Source organism: Mesoplodon bidens, assembly GCF_964165515.1.
Source record: "Mesoplodon bidens genome assembly, chromosome: 1".
Lineage (NCBI taxonomy): Eukaryota > Metazoa > Chordata > Mammalia > Artiodactyla > Ziphiidae > Mesoplodon > Mesoplodon bidens.
In genome coordinates, this window is record NC_138176.1 from 53,700,007 (window position 1) to 53,714,163 (window position 14,157).

General features: G+C 45.3%; 1 pseudogene across 1 annotated transcript in view; it reads right to left on the reverse strand.

The window, feature by feature from the left end:
* Window positions 1-1,650: 1,650 nt before the first annotated feature.
* LOC308625353 (protein FAM184B-like) overlaps window positions 1,651-14,157 on the reverse strand; it is an 81,078-nt pseudogene continuing 68,571 nt past the window's right edge. The window contains exons 6-10 of the transcript XR_014017926.1: window positions 13,178-13,324; window positions 10,949-11,066; window positions 9,093-9,197; window positions 8,061-8,254; window positions 1,651-6,188 (exon numbers count right to left, since the gene is read on the reverse strand). The product of XR_014017926.1 is annotated as a protein FAM184B-like (transcript). The remainder of the gene's footprint in view (window positions 6,189-8,060; window positions 8,255-9,092; window positions 9,198-10,948; window positions 11,067-13,177; window positions 13,325-14,157) is intronic.

Consider the following 14,157-nt stretch of genomic DNA (forward strand, 5'->3'; position numbering starts at 1 on the left):
ATTTTTATTTTTGTATGAGTGTTTATCTCTCCGTTTCCAGTTTTAGATTATTTTGTATGATCTGAGGGGAAAAGCTTGTATGATCTGATCTGCATATCAAAGGATGAGGATTTTGGTTGTAGGCCTTTTATGATCATTTACCCATCAGTGGCAGTATATAAAAATAGTAAATTTGCTGTTTTTCAAGACTGAACTACCTAGAGAAGAGGAGTCTAATGCAATGATGTAACACTTCCAGAACCTCAGAATGAGGATATTTTGTAAATAGGTTGGAAGAGGATTATAATATCGTAGGTTAGTGTAGTAACTGTTACTGTACTGCAGTAACTAGTGCTATAGGAATCCAGCAGTATCCTTAAGTTACTGTTGACTTTTATTTGGGGTGAGTTTATATTTTGTGTAGTGTTCATTTACTTTTGGGGGAGGGTAGGAGCAGTGCTATGCTAGTGATACTCATTTCTTCAGTAATCAGTTTAAGTAACAGAGCGAACCCTGCTCTCAGTAGGGGCATAGGTGAAGTATGTGGGTTAAAGTTTGCTGTGATCATCTCTGAGTTTTGAGGTTTGTTTGTTTGTTCTGCTATTTGGAGCAGATTTTTCCATTAGTGAATTTCTTGCTAATGGGTGGTGTTGATTCCAAGGGACTGGGGCCTCGAGGTGGGAGGTTGGCTGCAGGGTGCATGGGAGACTCAGTGTTTGGGAAGATACTTTACCCTCTGTCAGTCACACAGGCCACCTCAGATTCTGTGTTGAACCGCTGTTGAGAAGTACAAACCAGCATTGTGCCTGGTCTGCTGTTGAGAAATACAGACCGGCATTGTGCCTGGTCTCCTTGGATGAGGCTTTCCTCTCTCTGTTGTTCACATTCCCTCATTAGATTACAGCCCTTCTCCCTCACCCAGTGCTGCACTGTCTCTTAAGCAGGCAGCAATTCTGTGACTCGGAGTCTTGGCTTGCTTTTCCTCCAGCCTTGAAGGCCCCACCCCACCCACCTTGACATCCATTCAAGTTCCAGTTTGGCCTGGACGCCACCTGGTCTCTGCAGCTTCCAAAAGCGCTCTCCGTTGTATCCACAGGACACAGGACTTCCTGTCCCTTCTGCCAGCCTTGCTTGGTTTTCCCTCTGCAGTTGGTGATCTGTCTCTTTGTTCCTCATGAGAGGTAGGCATTATTCCCCTCTGAATATACAGAGACCACTTATTATCTTTTATACATAATAACTTAGTACTTATTTTTGTTTGTGTGCGTATGTGTATGGTACACAGCTGGAGGCCATTGAATTCCCTCATTCAGAGTATATAGTTAAAGCTTTTAAAAGTTGTTTTCAATCACATTATCTGATTTCAAGGTTGTTAACCTGGTCATCTCGTGCCAATTAGAAGCGCTGATTGGCAGCTGTAGATTTCTTGATTAAAAAGCTAACTAAATTGATTACATTTTAGGCATTCTTTCAGTAATGAAGAGGTTCTTAGTGGAAAGTTCAGGAACTTCTATTTGGTGCTTAGTAAAAATATTTTGAATTAATGTGTGTACCAGTTACTGTCATTTCTTTACTAAATTCAAAAGTTCTCTGCCACATAAACATTTCACTTTTTTCTGTTTGTAAATATCTTTTTCCTTTTTAGTGGCATCTTGCTGGTTGACAAACAAAACCCTCTGGGATGCCATCTCCTTCAAGGAGAAAATAATGAGCCATCAGGTGGACTTTCCCTCATCTTCCTTCGGGATGACAGACCAACCCACATCTTCAGGGCATCTTTATTTGCTTCCTGGTCCATCTGCTGAAGCCCTTACCCTGTATAAGATGAACCTTTCCACAAATGATCTGGGTCCAGGCCAGTTGCCTTCTCTAGGGTTTAACCCCTTGGGGGCTCTCTGCCCCCTGCAGCTCACAGAATTCTTGGTCTTCCCTGCCGCGATGCGATGCCTAAGCGCTGCCCCGTTTCCCGGCCCCTCTTTCAGTCTCCAGCTCCTCCACGCTCCCCGCCCCCAGGCTGTGACGTGCGGCTCCACAGCTCCAACTGTGCTTGTGATGGCTCCCAGCTGCTTCACTGTGACACTTCATCTTCTTTATTTGAACTCATTCTCTTATTCTCTTTAACACATCTCCCTTTCTTTTCTCTTTGCTCTTTTCCCCAACCTCTAAATGTTGACGTTCCTGAGGGTTTGGTCCTGGGCCACTGGAGGCCACGAAGGAGCCCTGCTCAGTTATCTCAAAGGCCATGCTCTTTCCTGGGTGTGACCAGGCACAGTGGGGATACTGGATCTGTGTCATTTCTGCCCAACACAGACCCCTCTAATGGGCAGTCCCTGTTCTGGAGCTCTTCAGCCTGGCCGAGGCTTTTTCTCCGAACTCTGCTGCTGTCTAAGCCTCTTCCCCAAATCTTCCTTGGCTCTCTATACAGGTGTCAACTCTCCATCAAAATCTGAAGGCCCTTCCTGCCTCCTGCTTCTTCCCCTTTATTCAACATAGGTGTTTCCCCTGAGAAGGGCGGAAACCTGCCCCTGACATGGGACGCCGACCCAGCACTGCTTGGCCATGTTATTCTCCTATGGGACAGAAGCAGTCTCAGGATACCAGCCTCCTAGATAAAGCTGCTCTGAGACCATAGTAAAGCAAGACAAACCAAAACCACTTCACAACTTTGTCTAAGCACAGGAAAAAAAAAAAACCAAGGTCACTGTGCCACCCCCCAAATACCAAACATTCTCCTGGCTAAAAGATAAGTGACTGCTTTCTCTCTTTTTTTTAACCATTTACGGCTTTATCTCTGGTCTGCCCTTCCTATAGATAAGATATAAGACACCCAGTCATAGAGTTGCCCCTGCTTTCTGACAGCATCCAATCTAGAATGAATCCCTGCTTCTTTAGACCCTCCTGGAAATCACCCAACCAATGCCAAAATCTTAGAGTAGGTTCTTTCTAACACCCTCTTTTCTGAGAAGCCCCACCATTCTTCATGATGGACATTCTCCCTGTGTCCAACAAGTAGTAAAGCCAACTCATCCAACTATAGGTGGGTTTCTGGTGTTCTGTTCCTCCAGCTGTGCCGGGGTATGCCTCCTGGAGGGCCCAACTGACACACTGCCACGGATGTGGCCTGAGAGCAGGCAAGAGGGTGGGGTTGGGGACTGGCTTGCTTACTGTCCAACTGGCAAGGAAGACCCATCCTGAGGGTATGTGAGGTACAGTCACTGGCTCAAGAGGGTGGCCCAGTTATTGAAGATCGCACCAGTGGTGCCCTGGGCAAGTGTCCCAGTGGAAGGGAACTTCGTCAGTGCACGGATTCGAACATTTGGAAGCTAAGGGGGAATACTGCATATAAGAACGGTGGAGTTGGCAGGTTATCAGTACACTGTCTCGACTCTCAGCAAAGGGACAATGACAAAATAATTGTTTAATGCTCAGAGGCCACTGTGAGTGCCCAGGGCATGTTTGGTTATCTCCCGCAGGGGGAGAACAGACAGATGAGGAGCTAGTAGGAGGTAGATCAAAACCAGTATTGCATCTTGGGGGTAATGGTGGAGATTCATGCTATCCTGAGAAATCTAAAGGATGCTAGGAAGCCGGTCCCCATCATAACTCCATTTACTTCCCCAGCCTTGCCCTTGCAGAATCCAGAGAGAGGCTGGAGAATGAGTATATACCAAGTAGCCTCAGTTGCAACTGCTGTGTTGGATGTTGCACTGATGCAGAGCAGGAGTAAGGACTCAGGTATGTGGTGTGCAGCCGCTGATTGGGTGAATTCATTCTTTTCTCCCCCAATTAAGAAACAGTTCGCCACAATGTTCCTTTCCAGTTTTGCTCCAGGAATATGTTAATTCCTCTTCTCTGTCATAATATATATGCCTAAAGAGATTTATCGTCAAATCCTGTCGTTTCTCCCTCCTAAATCAATTCTGAATCAGTTCATTTCTCTTCATGTCTGCTGTTACCTCCAAGCCATCCCCATTCATCTCTAGACCACTCTGCTCTTGAGAGATGGATGGAACCAGATTATGCAAGAGAAAACAATAATGTTTTATCACTCAAATTTCCTTGTCAATATTATCTAGGGTACAGAGAGGTAGAATTTCATTCACTGCTGGTGAAGGTGTAAATTGCTAGAAACTTTCTGGTAATTTGGTAGTATCACACAAAAAGCCTAGGCATATCCTTTGATGCTTTACTTCAATACTCAAGGAATATGTCCTAAAGAAAAAAAATGATAGAAGCATGCCAAGCTTTACTTAACAGACACAATTGTTTGCATGTAACCTAGAAATTTAACATGATCTTTCACTTGCCTGCAGCAAGAAAGGAGTCAAGACAGATGTGGGGTCTCAGTAAAATTCTATCCCTGTAGCATGTGTTATGCTGAGTTAAAGGACAGTAGTATAAAGTGCAGTCTCCTTTGTTAGTCATCAGGAGTTGCACAGTAGTGGGAAAATATTTCAACAAACAAAAGTAGAACTACCTGTATGTAGTCTTTAAAACACAAACATCCTACAATGCTCACCCTAAGCAGGTAACAAAACTAAAAAATACTTGATACTGAAAAATAATATGGCATGTTACACGGATAGTAACAAATATTTGCATTTAAAAATTTATGTTATTGGACCATGTGTTTTGATTAGGTAGTAAATTTACTTTTAAATTGTGAGTCTGAGTTGTAATTACATTTCTCTCAAAATGACATAAGTGCGTGAGCAGCTACATTTTATTTATTTTATTTTAATTAATTTATTTTTAACATCTGTATTGGAGTATAATTGCTTTACAATGGTGTGTTAGTTTCTGCTTTATAACAAAGTGAATCAGCTATACATATACATATATCCCCATATCCCTTCCCTCTTGTATCTCCCTCCCTCCCACCCTCCCTACCCCACTCCTCGAGGTGGTCACAGAGCACCACAGCTACGTTTTATTGAAGATGATCTGACTGAGGTTAATGTGAGCTTCCTATTTCCAAGTTCAGCCTTCATCTAATTTCACCTTTCTTTGGAAAATCAATACAAATCACAACCCTTTTTATTGCCCAGTTGTTTATAAAGCTTTATTCAAAGAGCAAAGATTTGATGGTGCATAGAATAGACAACTGTTTATGGGCCACTTGCTGGGCCAGCACCAAAGGATTGAGAACATATTTTGACCACTAGAAGTTGTACTGACTCTTGTCAAATTGCACCGCTCCATCAGAGGGTCAGACAGCTCAGCGTGGGCTGACAGTGAGGTCAGCATTGTGAATGGCCATTCCCAGTTCCCTTTAATCTGCTGAGCATCCATGCAATGGGGAAGCAATGCATCATGAGGCAAGACTAGAGGTTCAGTAGATCTTTCGGTTCAAAGAATAATCGAGAAACCAGCACAAATGACCAAGTTGATGCTACAGTCATTGAAGTTGAGATGTATGACGGGGTGAGGCTCAGTTATTCACAGAAAAATCCTGGCAAGGCTTAATTCCAATCCATGGTTAGTATCATTACCCATATTTTGCTTAAACTTCAAAAAGTCCCTTTGAGGTAGGTGTTATGCCCTCTATAATCTTCTTCATGTCCTGGACCTAGGAAGTCAAAATATTTGATCCAAGTATGCCAAGGTCTGCTATAGTCCATTCCTAGTAGTTTTGTTTTCTTTGGTTTTTTAAAATTGACTTTCCTGGTTATTTTGAGCTTTGTTTTATTCCTCTACCTATTGAGGTTACGTGTGTATTTTGGAATTATATCATTTACATAGAAACACTTCTCAAGTGAAGATGACCAGCATCCTAGGAAAATGAAACCACTTTAAAAGTAGACCATGGAAATCACAAAGTCTGATATTCCACAATGCAAATTGCAATCTTATGGACACTAGAAATACCATGGGTAGGTCATCAATAACATTAATAATATTTCCCTATGGGCACTTTCTGATAACACTGGCTTGTTTTATCTTAATGTCACAATGAAACAGTATGAAATGTTAATGCAAGAATTTGTTTTAGCTATGTATGTAAATCATATTACAAGCAAGTTATTTGGTTGGTTGGCTTTTTCATTCCTTCAATCAGATGCTTCAAAAGAAATGTGTTTCAAATATCCACTTTATGATCAGTTTCAGGATCAGTTTAGAAAGAAAAATATTTGGTAAACCATTCCTGGTGGGCTGAGCCCTGCTTCTGCTGGACTTCTTTGGGTTGGGCTGTTTCATCATCTTGTGTCCTAAAAACAAACAAAACGTTTTCTTAGATGATTTTGAAAATTATTCAATAAACAATACTCTACCATCTTTTCAGGGAAAGATAACTGCTTCTTTACTCTTAAAAAGATACTAGAACATGATGGGCCAATATTAGGGAGCTAGAAACAAGTTGTAAAGGATGGGGATGGAGAGGGAGCATCTAATTCCAGTTTTGAAAACAGAAGGTTCTCCATTGTTTCACTTAACACTAACAAGGCATATTTTGCAACATGTACTATTTATTTCAGGCACAAATTAAACAATAAACCCCCTCCAAAAACAGGTAAAAGAAGAAATGGTTAATCAATACAGTATTACACTTTATGGCTTCTTCAAAAGTTATCTGATGTGCTCTGGCATTTCAATGAGGTTGTAAAATTAGCCTAATAAATTGAAAAGGGGAGACGGTAGGTAAGAAAGTACAGTGTATACCTGTCTAAACGGTCTCTAACTGCATTTGTGAAGCTTCTTATAAAACAGTGGGGGGACTTCCCCCGTGGTCCAGTGATAAAGAACCTGCCTTACAATGTGGAGGACGCGGGTTTGGTCCCTGGTCAGGGAACTAAGATCCCAGATGCTGCGGGGCAACTAATCCTGCGCGCCACAGCTGCTGAGCTCGGCGCCTCAACAAGAGCCCACATGCCGCACACTACAGAGCCCACGCGCCCTGGAGCCTGCGCACCAAAACTAGAGAGAGAAAACCCGCATGCCACAACTAGAGAGAAGCCTGCGTGCTGCAACAAAAGATCCCGCATGCCTCAACAAGGGTCCAGCGTGCCGCAACTAAGACCTGACGCAGCCAAAAATAAATAAAATAAATCTTTAAAACAAACAAACAGTGGGAACACAGCTTTAAACAGGTGTGTGATAATGAGATGAACTGTGGCCAATCAGGCTGACTCTGGCAGTTAATAGACTGTGTGCTTGGGGCTCCAGGCCTCAGTGTCCTCAGTTGTGACACAAAGGGCTGGACTCGTTCAGTGACTGACAGGAAGTCCTTCCAGCTCCACACTCATATTTGTCCAAATAGCCTTGGGCAGGCAGGCCTTTGGAAAAGGAACATTTCAGAAGGGCCCCTTTCAGAAATGCAAACTTCAAAGCCCAGAATTAAAGGGAAGGGAAGGCTGGACAGGAAGGAATCAATAAACAAAGGGGAAATCACACATTTCTGGAAGAGAAGCATGCTGCAAGGGCTTCTGGAAAAATAAGGCAGTATCAGAGATCATCATGCGTGATCAACCAAACCCACAGATTAAGAGGCCTTAAAATTTCAAGATTATACAATGAATCTTGAGAAATAACCTTAATAATAATAGTGGAAAATTACTGAATGCTTTTGTGCCAGGTCTTGTGCTAAGCATGTCCTATGGATTAATTCCTTCAGTCTCACATGAGTCTAATGAGGTAGGTGCTGTATTATCTTCATTTTAGAGGTGAGGAAACAGACTCAGAGAAGTCAAGTGAGCTGCCCAAAGCCAAGCAAGCTAAGAACAAGGAGGACCAGAATTTGAATCCAGACTCAAGGCCAGATGATGAGTCCATCTTCTGTGTGACCCACTCTGAAGTAGTCAGCTAAGTGATTCAATGTCCCCTGTCTAATCATCCATGGGACAAAAAAAAAAAAAAAAGTTTTTTGAAATTTGGTATCAGGAATAGTGCCTCTTCCAAAGAATGACCTATTTCCCTTCTCTTACATATCTTCCTTTTTGGCTGGGTTGTAATTTGTCCAAGGCAGGGCTTGTTTCGTTACCCTTTGTATTGGCCGAAATGCTGGGTATTTAACAGGTACCAGAAAGGAATACTAATTTCCCTCCTGACTATGGGAAAATGGAATGATAGCTTTGGCCCCCTACCTTGTGGCAGTTTTTACATCTAGAGATGGGGTGGGTTTGTAAGGCTGGCCACAGCTGGGGCCTGGGTCCAAGCTGGGTGACTTAGTTATCGGAGGAGTGTTGATCCTGGAGCTCAGGTCGCCACTCAGAAAGTTCTTAGCATAGGAAGCGAGGTTTGGCACACTGACCACTTGGCTGGGCACTTCCTCCATCTTCTATTTCTGTTGGTATTGAAGGAAAGGCCTGTTAGTACCACCCAAAGAGGCATCGTTGTAAAAGTAGATAAGGCCTGCCCAACCGAAATTATATGAGCAAGGAGGCAATAACTTACATGTTATTTTTTAAAGCATTTTATCTTCCAATCCACTTTGTGCTTTAAAAAAACACAGGCTCACAATCTCTTATCCAAAACTTCTGGTGACAAATGTGTTTTTTAATTTAAAATCTGTTTTAGATTTTAAAAGGCTATATAACATCCCCAGCAGAAGCTGGGCCCACCTTGTCCTCAAACACATTAATATTTCTGGAGTGAAACTTACATTTTGTCACACCAAGAGCGATATATAAAAGTTATAAATGAGCTTACATGAATTCAGCTTGGGTTAGGTTTACTGTCCTATGAGTTACAAAAAAAATACAAATTTTTAAGCACTTTAGGATTTTGTGATAGCAGATGAGAGATTTGGATGTGAATACTCTCACTGTAATAAATTCCAAAAGTTTTATAAAAGGAAAAAAAATTACAGTGAAGGATTCCTGCTCTTCTCTCTCTCCTTCCTATCACCCAGATATAGCCATTATTAAGAGTGACACATTTATATACAAAAAGTTTGGAAAATTCAAAAAACTCATAAAAATAAAAAACACATAATCTGCCTAGCCAGATATAAATACTGTTTATTAATAATTTGGACTATTTCCTGGGGGTCTTATTTTCAATGAATATTCCTCCAAATGAATGCCGGACAGTTGATAAATAAGCTGCCATTACCTTTGGGAAAAACAAAGCCAGCAGAATTATGTAATGCATTGAAACCAGTAGGACCAATTTACCTTCATGGAAGGGGTCAAATACCCTGGGCGAGGATTGAAAGAGAAGGACCGATTCCGATGGGACACTGCGCTGGGGAATGCTGCGTAGTGAAATCTTTTCTCCTCCTGGAAAAACAATACAACGGAGTCTAAATGAGCCTAACTACCCAGCACACGGAGTTTAATTTGAAGGAAGATGGCTGTGTGAGAGCAGACTACAGAGAGGAGGAAAGACCAGGGAAGGGAGGGGAAGTCAGTGGGAATCAAGGTGCCACCCACTGAAGCTTTGAGGAAGCACCTTTATTTCTGGGGCCTTTGTGTCCCTAGCACCCCTTGTGAAGGAAAGGGAGAGCCTTTTTGGAATGCCTTAGGGAAGTCAGAGATCCAGGTACTCTTAGGATCTGAGCAGAATCTACTGCAGAAAGGTATTAGTTAAGACAAAGAAAAAAAAACACCCAGGTACAATCACTACATGGCCAATCTTCTTTACCTGTGTCATTCTCCACTTTTTTTCTTTCCTGCTGTATTGTTTCTAAAGCAAGTTCCAGTTGTTGCATAATTTCATCTGTAAAAACATTGAGGGCTTCCCTGGTGGCGCAGTGGTTAAGAATCCGCCTGCCAATGCAGGGGACACGGGTGCGAGCCCTCGTCCGGGAAGATCCCACATGCCGCGAAGCAACTAAGCCCGTGCGCCACAACTACTGAACCTGCGCTCTAGAGCCCGCGAGCCACAACTACGGAGCCCACGTGCAACAACTGCTGAAGCCCGTGGGCCTAGAGCCCATGCTCCGCAACAAGAGAAGCCACCGCAGTGAGAAGCCCGCGCACTGCAACGAAGAGTAGCCCCCGCTCGCCGCAACTAGAGAAAGCCCGTGCGCAGCAACAAAGACCCAACGCAGCCAAACCCCCCCCACCAAAAAAACATTGATAAGTGTTTCTAAGAGATAAGGACTCTTTTTTTAAAAAAACATAACCACAATACCTTTGTCACACTTAGCAAACAAGCAATTCCTTATTAGTATCATCTAATTTTCAGTTGGTGGTTAAGTTTTCCTCTTCATCTCGACATGAAGCAATGTGACTGGGGAGCAGGAGGGTGCAAGGATGGGTGTGAGATACAAGTGTGCGTGTGTACTGTGGGAGGATGTGTCGCTGTGTAAGCTACCATAAGACCATGGATTTTACTCTGAGAAGGACAGGGAGCCACAGGAGGTCCTGAACAGAGCCGTGTTGTGGTCCAAATTACATTTTTATAAGAGTACTCTGGTCGCTGTGAGGTCAACAGAGCGGGGTGAGGCTGGAGTGAGTGGGGAGACCAGTGGACTCTCCATCATGCATGAGAGGCAGCAGAGCCCGGACCTGGTGAAGGTGGTGAAGGCGGTGAAGGTAGAGATGGTGGGAAGAGGCTGGACTTCTGACGTGGCTAATTAGCTGACCCACGTGGGCAACGCTGACAGGAGCGAGTGTATCACCCAAAGTCCCCAGAGCTGAATGTAAGCCACTGGGAGCGGGCTTACAGAGAACTTTCAACCAAAGCTTGGAGCACAGGAAGGCTGGGAAAAAGCCTAAAGCAAGGGTTAAAGTGTGAGGAAACATGAGTGTGAGGTGCAAACCATTCTAGATTTTCCCAAATGCTGTAGGTTAAAAAAACCAAACCAATACCAACATCAGGCAGATGGTGTGGGACTTGAGAGTGATTTTTTTTTTGCCTTCTACTTTCCTGTGTTAATTTTTTTTTAGTGAGCATGTATTTTTTTTATATGATAGGGGAAAAATAACCAAGGACCTTTTGTAAGGTGGTTTTCGGGTTATCAGGATTACAGTTTTAGGCACCCATGGAAGTGCTAGGCTAAAGCGAATACCCCAGACAGCCTCACCGTGAGCTGCTTGATGATCTCCTCCCTCTCCTTCAAGCGGGTCTGCAGACGGCCTATGAGCTGAACGTCCTCCGGCCTCAACTCCCCCTTTCCTGGCTTCTCTCCGGAATCTTTCAGTCTGTTTGGAGCAGGCATGCAGTTAGCCACCATGCTGCAATAACCCAACCACAAGGAGGGAGAAGAGGTGGACGTGATGGGGATGCTGCTATGTTGCTTGGCCTGGCTGGCCACTCTCTGTTCACCAAAGGGGAAAGTGAGGCCCAGAGAGCCTGCCCAGGGCCACCCAGTGAGTTGGCTGCAGAGCTCCAGGTGGAGCCCAGGACTGCAACTCCCAGTCTGACACTTGTCAGTTCCCCCAGGTTCTGTAGGGCCCAGAAACCAAAGGCCTGTGTGTGCACACTGATGCCACATGCAGTGGGGCTTCAAGAACCAGTGAAGTTTGGGAGAAGAGGCCTCAGCCGGAAAATGTCCCCACCCATGCCAAGGCCAGCAGGTTATGCCAATACAGATGTAGCTCCCGCCCCACCTGCAGGCAGCCAGAGAGCATGGCATTAGCTAGTTCTGCAAAGCAGCGGGGCAGCTGGTACCACCACGCTTTCAGTGTGAAGCTGGAGAGAAATAACCTCTGGATGGTGGGGGAGAGAGGGTGAGGGCTGCCGGTGATTTACTGACTGTAGTTGATAAGAGGCCAGGGCTTTGGGGTGAGATGACTTGGGCTCTTATCCCAGCTCTGCTTTTTTCTAGCTATGTAATCTTGGGCATTTTGCCCATGAGACTCAGTTCCTTCTTTAATATGGGCGTGAAACTGGGTGGTTGTGAGGATTCAGTGAGATAATGCATGCCCAGCACGTGCTAAGAACCCATCAGATGGTAGCTGGTAAAACCTTCCACTCCAGATTTTGGATGATTTGCCTTGCATTGGAGCCAGTGGAGGACAGTTTTTAAGAGCACAAGTTAAGGGTCAGACAGGTGACGTTTAAATTTACTTAGTGCTGCTTGACCTGATCTCCTTGCCACTAACCCCGATCTCCCAGTCTCTTCTCCTCTCAGCAGTCAGAAGTGACCCTGTTAAAAGGTATCTCAGACCATGTCAGTCATGCTCAAAGCCTTACAAGGGCTTCCCAGTGCACTCCATCCGAATACACCCAAACCCCTTCCTGCTCAGCGCAGCATCTCCTCCACCCCTCCCAGCTACCTTGCCAACGCAGTTCCTATCATCACTCTCTCACTCATTCCACTTAAGCCTTCTGGCTGTTTGGTCTTGGGAGGCAGGCCCCAGGGCCCTTGCACTTGCTGTTCTGGCTGCTTGGAATGCTCTTCGTCCAGATGGCTCTCTCATTTCCTCTCCTCTTTATGCTTAAATGTCACCTCCTTGCCCACCCTTGGCACTCTAGACACTGATCCTGTTTTCCTTCTAGTACCTTCAGGTACTTTCATTACCTGATATGAAGTTAAATATTTATTTGCTTATTTCTTTGTCAGAATCCCCATCTAGAATTTGTGAGTGCTATGAGAGCACAGTCTTTGTTTTATTCCCACTGTAACTCCAGAGCCTAAAACAGTGCAAGGCACACAGTAGGCCCTTAACAAATATTTGCTGAATGAATAAATGAATGCTTGCATGAGGGGCCCTTGCTTTCTTAATCAATCCATGGGAACAATGGTTTCCACCCTGAAGAACTGCTGTGAAGATTAAATGAGATGATGCACATTAGAAGGCAGAAATGCTCATAAAAAAGTAGCCCTGATCTTCTTCTGTGTGTGAGGGTCAAACCATGCTCATTCCTCACAGATTCCCAGTACCCTGCACAAGACGGGAATGCGGTCTCATAAAAAGACGGGTGGCCAACCATCCCAGTTTGCCTGGAACTGAGGCGCTTCTGGAACTCGGGACTTCTAGTTTTAAAACTAGGAGAGGGGGCTTCCCTGGTGGCGTAGTGGTTGAGAGTCCGCCTGCCGATGCAGGGGACACGGGTTCATGCCCCGGTCTGGGAAGATCCCACATGCCGCGGAGCGGCTGGGCCCGTGAGCCATGGCCGCTGAGCCTGCGCATCCAGAGCCTGTGCTCCGCAAAGGGAGAGGCCACAACAGTGAGACGCCCACGTACCGCCAAAAAAAAAAAAAAAAAAAAAAAAACTAGGAGAGTCCTGGGGACACTAGGATGAGGTCCCCCTAATAAAATGGGACATCTACTAGTCCCTCCCAACCTGGGGCCAAGTCCTCACTCACTCAGTTTCCAGGGCAGCCAGCCGGGCGTGGAGCTGCGCTTGAGTGCTGCTGAAATCGGCCACCATGGCCTGCATCTCCTTCCGGTGTTGCTGGCATAGCATCTCCACATCCCGGGCCCGCTGGGCTTGCTAATCCTCCTCCAGCAGCCTGTGGGGCAGGGTGGAAGCACAGCTGGGCTTGTCCAGGCTCTAGGGACTGAACCTCTAGGGCACTGAAGTTTCTCACCACTCTGCTAGGTGACCTGCAGAATCTAAGGTCAGGACACAGTGGGAAGGAGATCCGGGGTCTCTGAGTTGTGGGGTCCAGCTTGTGGAACTTCTTCTCAGTACCTTCCACCCCCAGCATTCCATGAAGGAGAAACCTGAGCACAAAGGGTAGCCTTCTAGGGGAAGGGGTGGAGGAGAGCTCAGGAGAGGAGTCCCAGAAAACACTCCTTTCACTTGGGGGAGGTGGGTAGGCCTGGAGGCAGAGATTCTGTATCAGAATTACCGAACGCTGTGGACTCTGAGAGCTGGGAGACCAGCGGTCCAGGGTGACAAGGCAGGATGGGAGAGAGATTAGGAGAACACTGGTTAGAGTCAGGCTGCCTGTGTCCCTCCGCGGCCTATCACTTCCTAGCTGCATGACTTTGTGCGAGCTGCGCTCTGCTCAGTTTCTCCATGTGACAACAGTGGCTACCTTATAGGGTTATTGAAAGGATGAACCACGTTAATCCATGTCCAGAAGAGCCCGTGGCACAAAGCGTATGTTTGACCATCAGCTATCACTTTTCCTAACCTTGGGGTGGGGCACTAAGGGATCCTCAGACCAGCCTCAGGGGGCCTGACACCTTCTGAAAGTACATGCATATTTTTGTGTGATGATATCCTTCTCCAGGAGAGGGACATCGTTTTCCTCACCTGGAGGGGGCTGTAATCGGAAATGGTTAGGAGCCCCTCCTCTGGTCCAGTCTCCTTATTCCAGTGTCACATGGTGAGCCT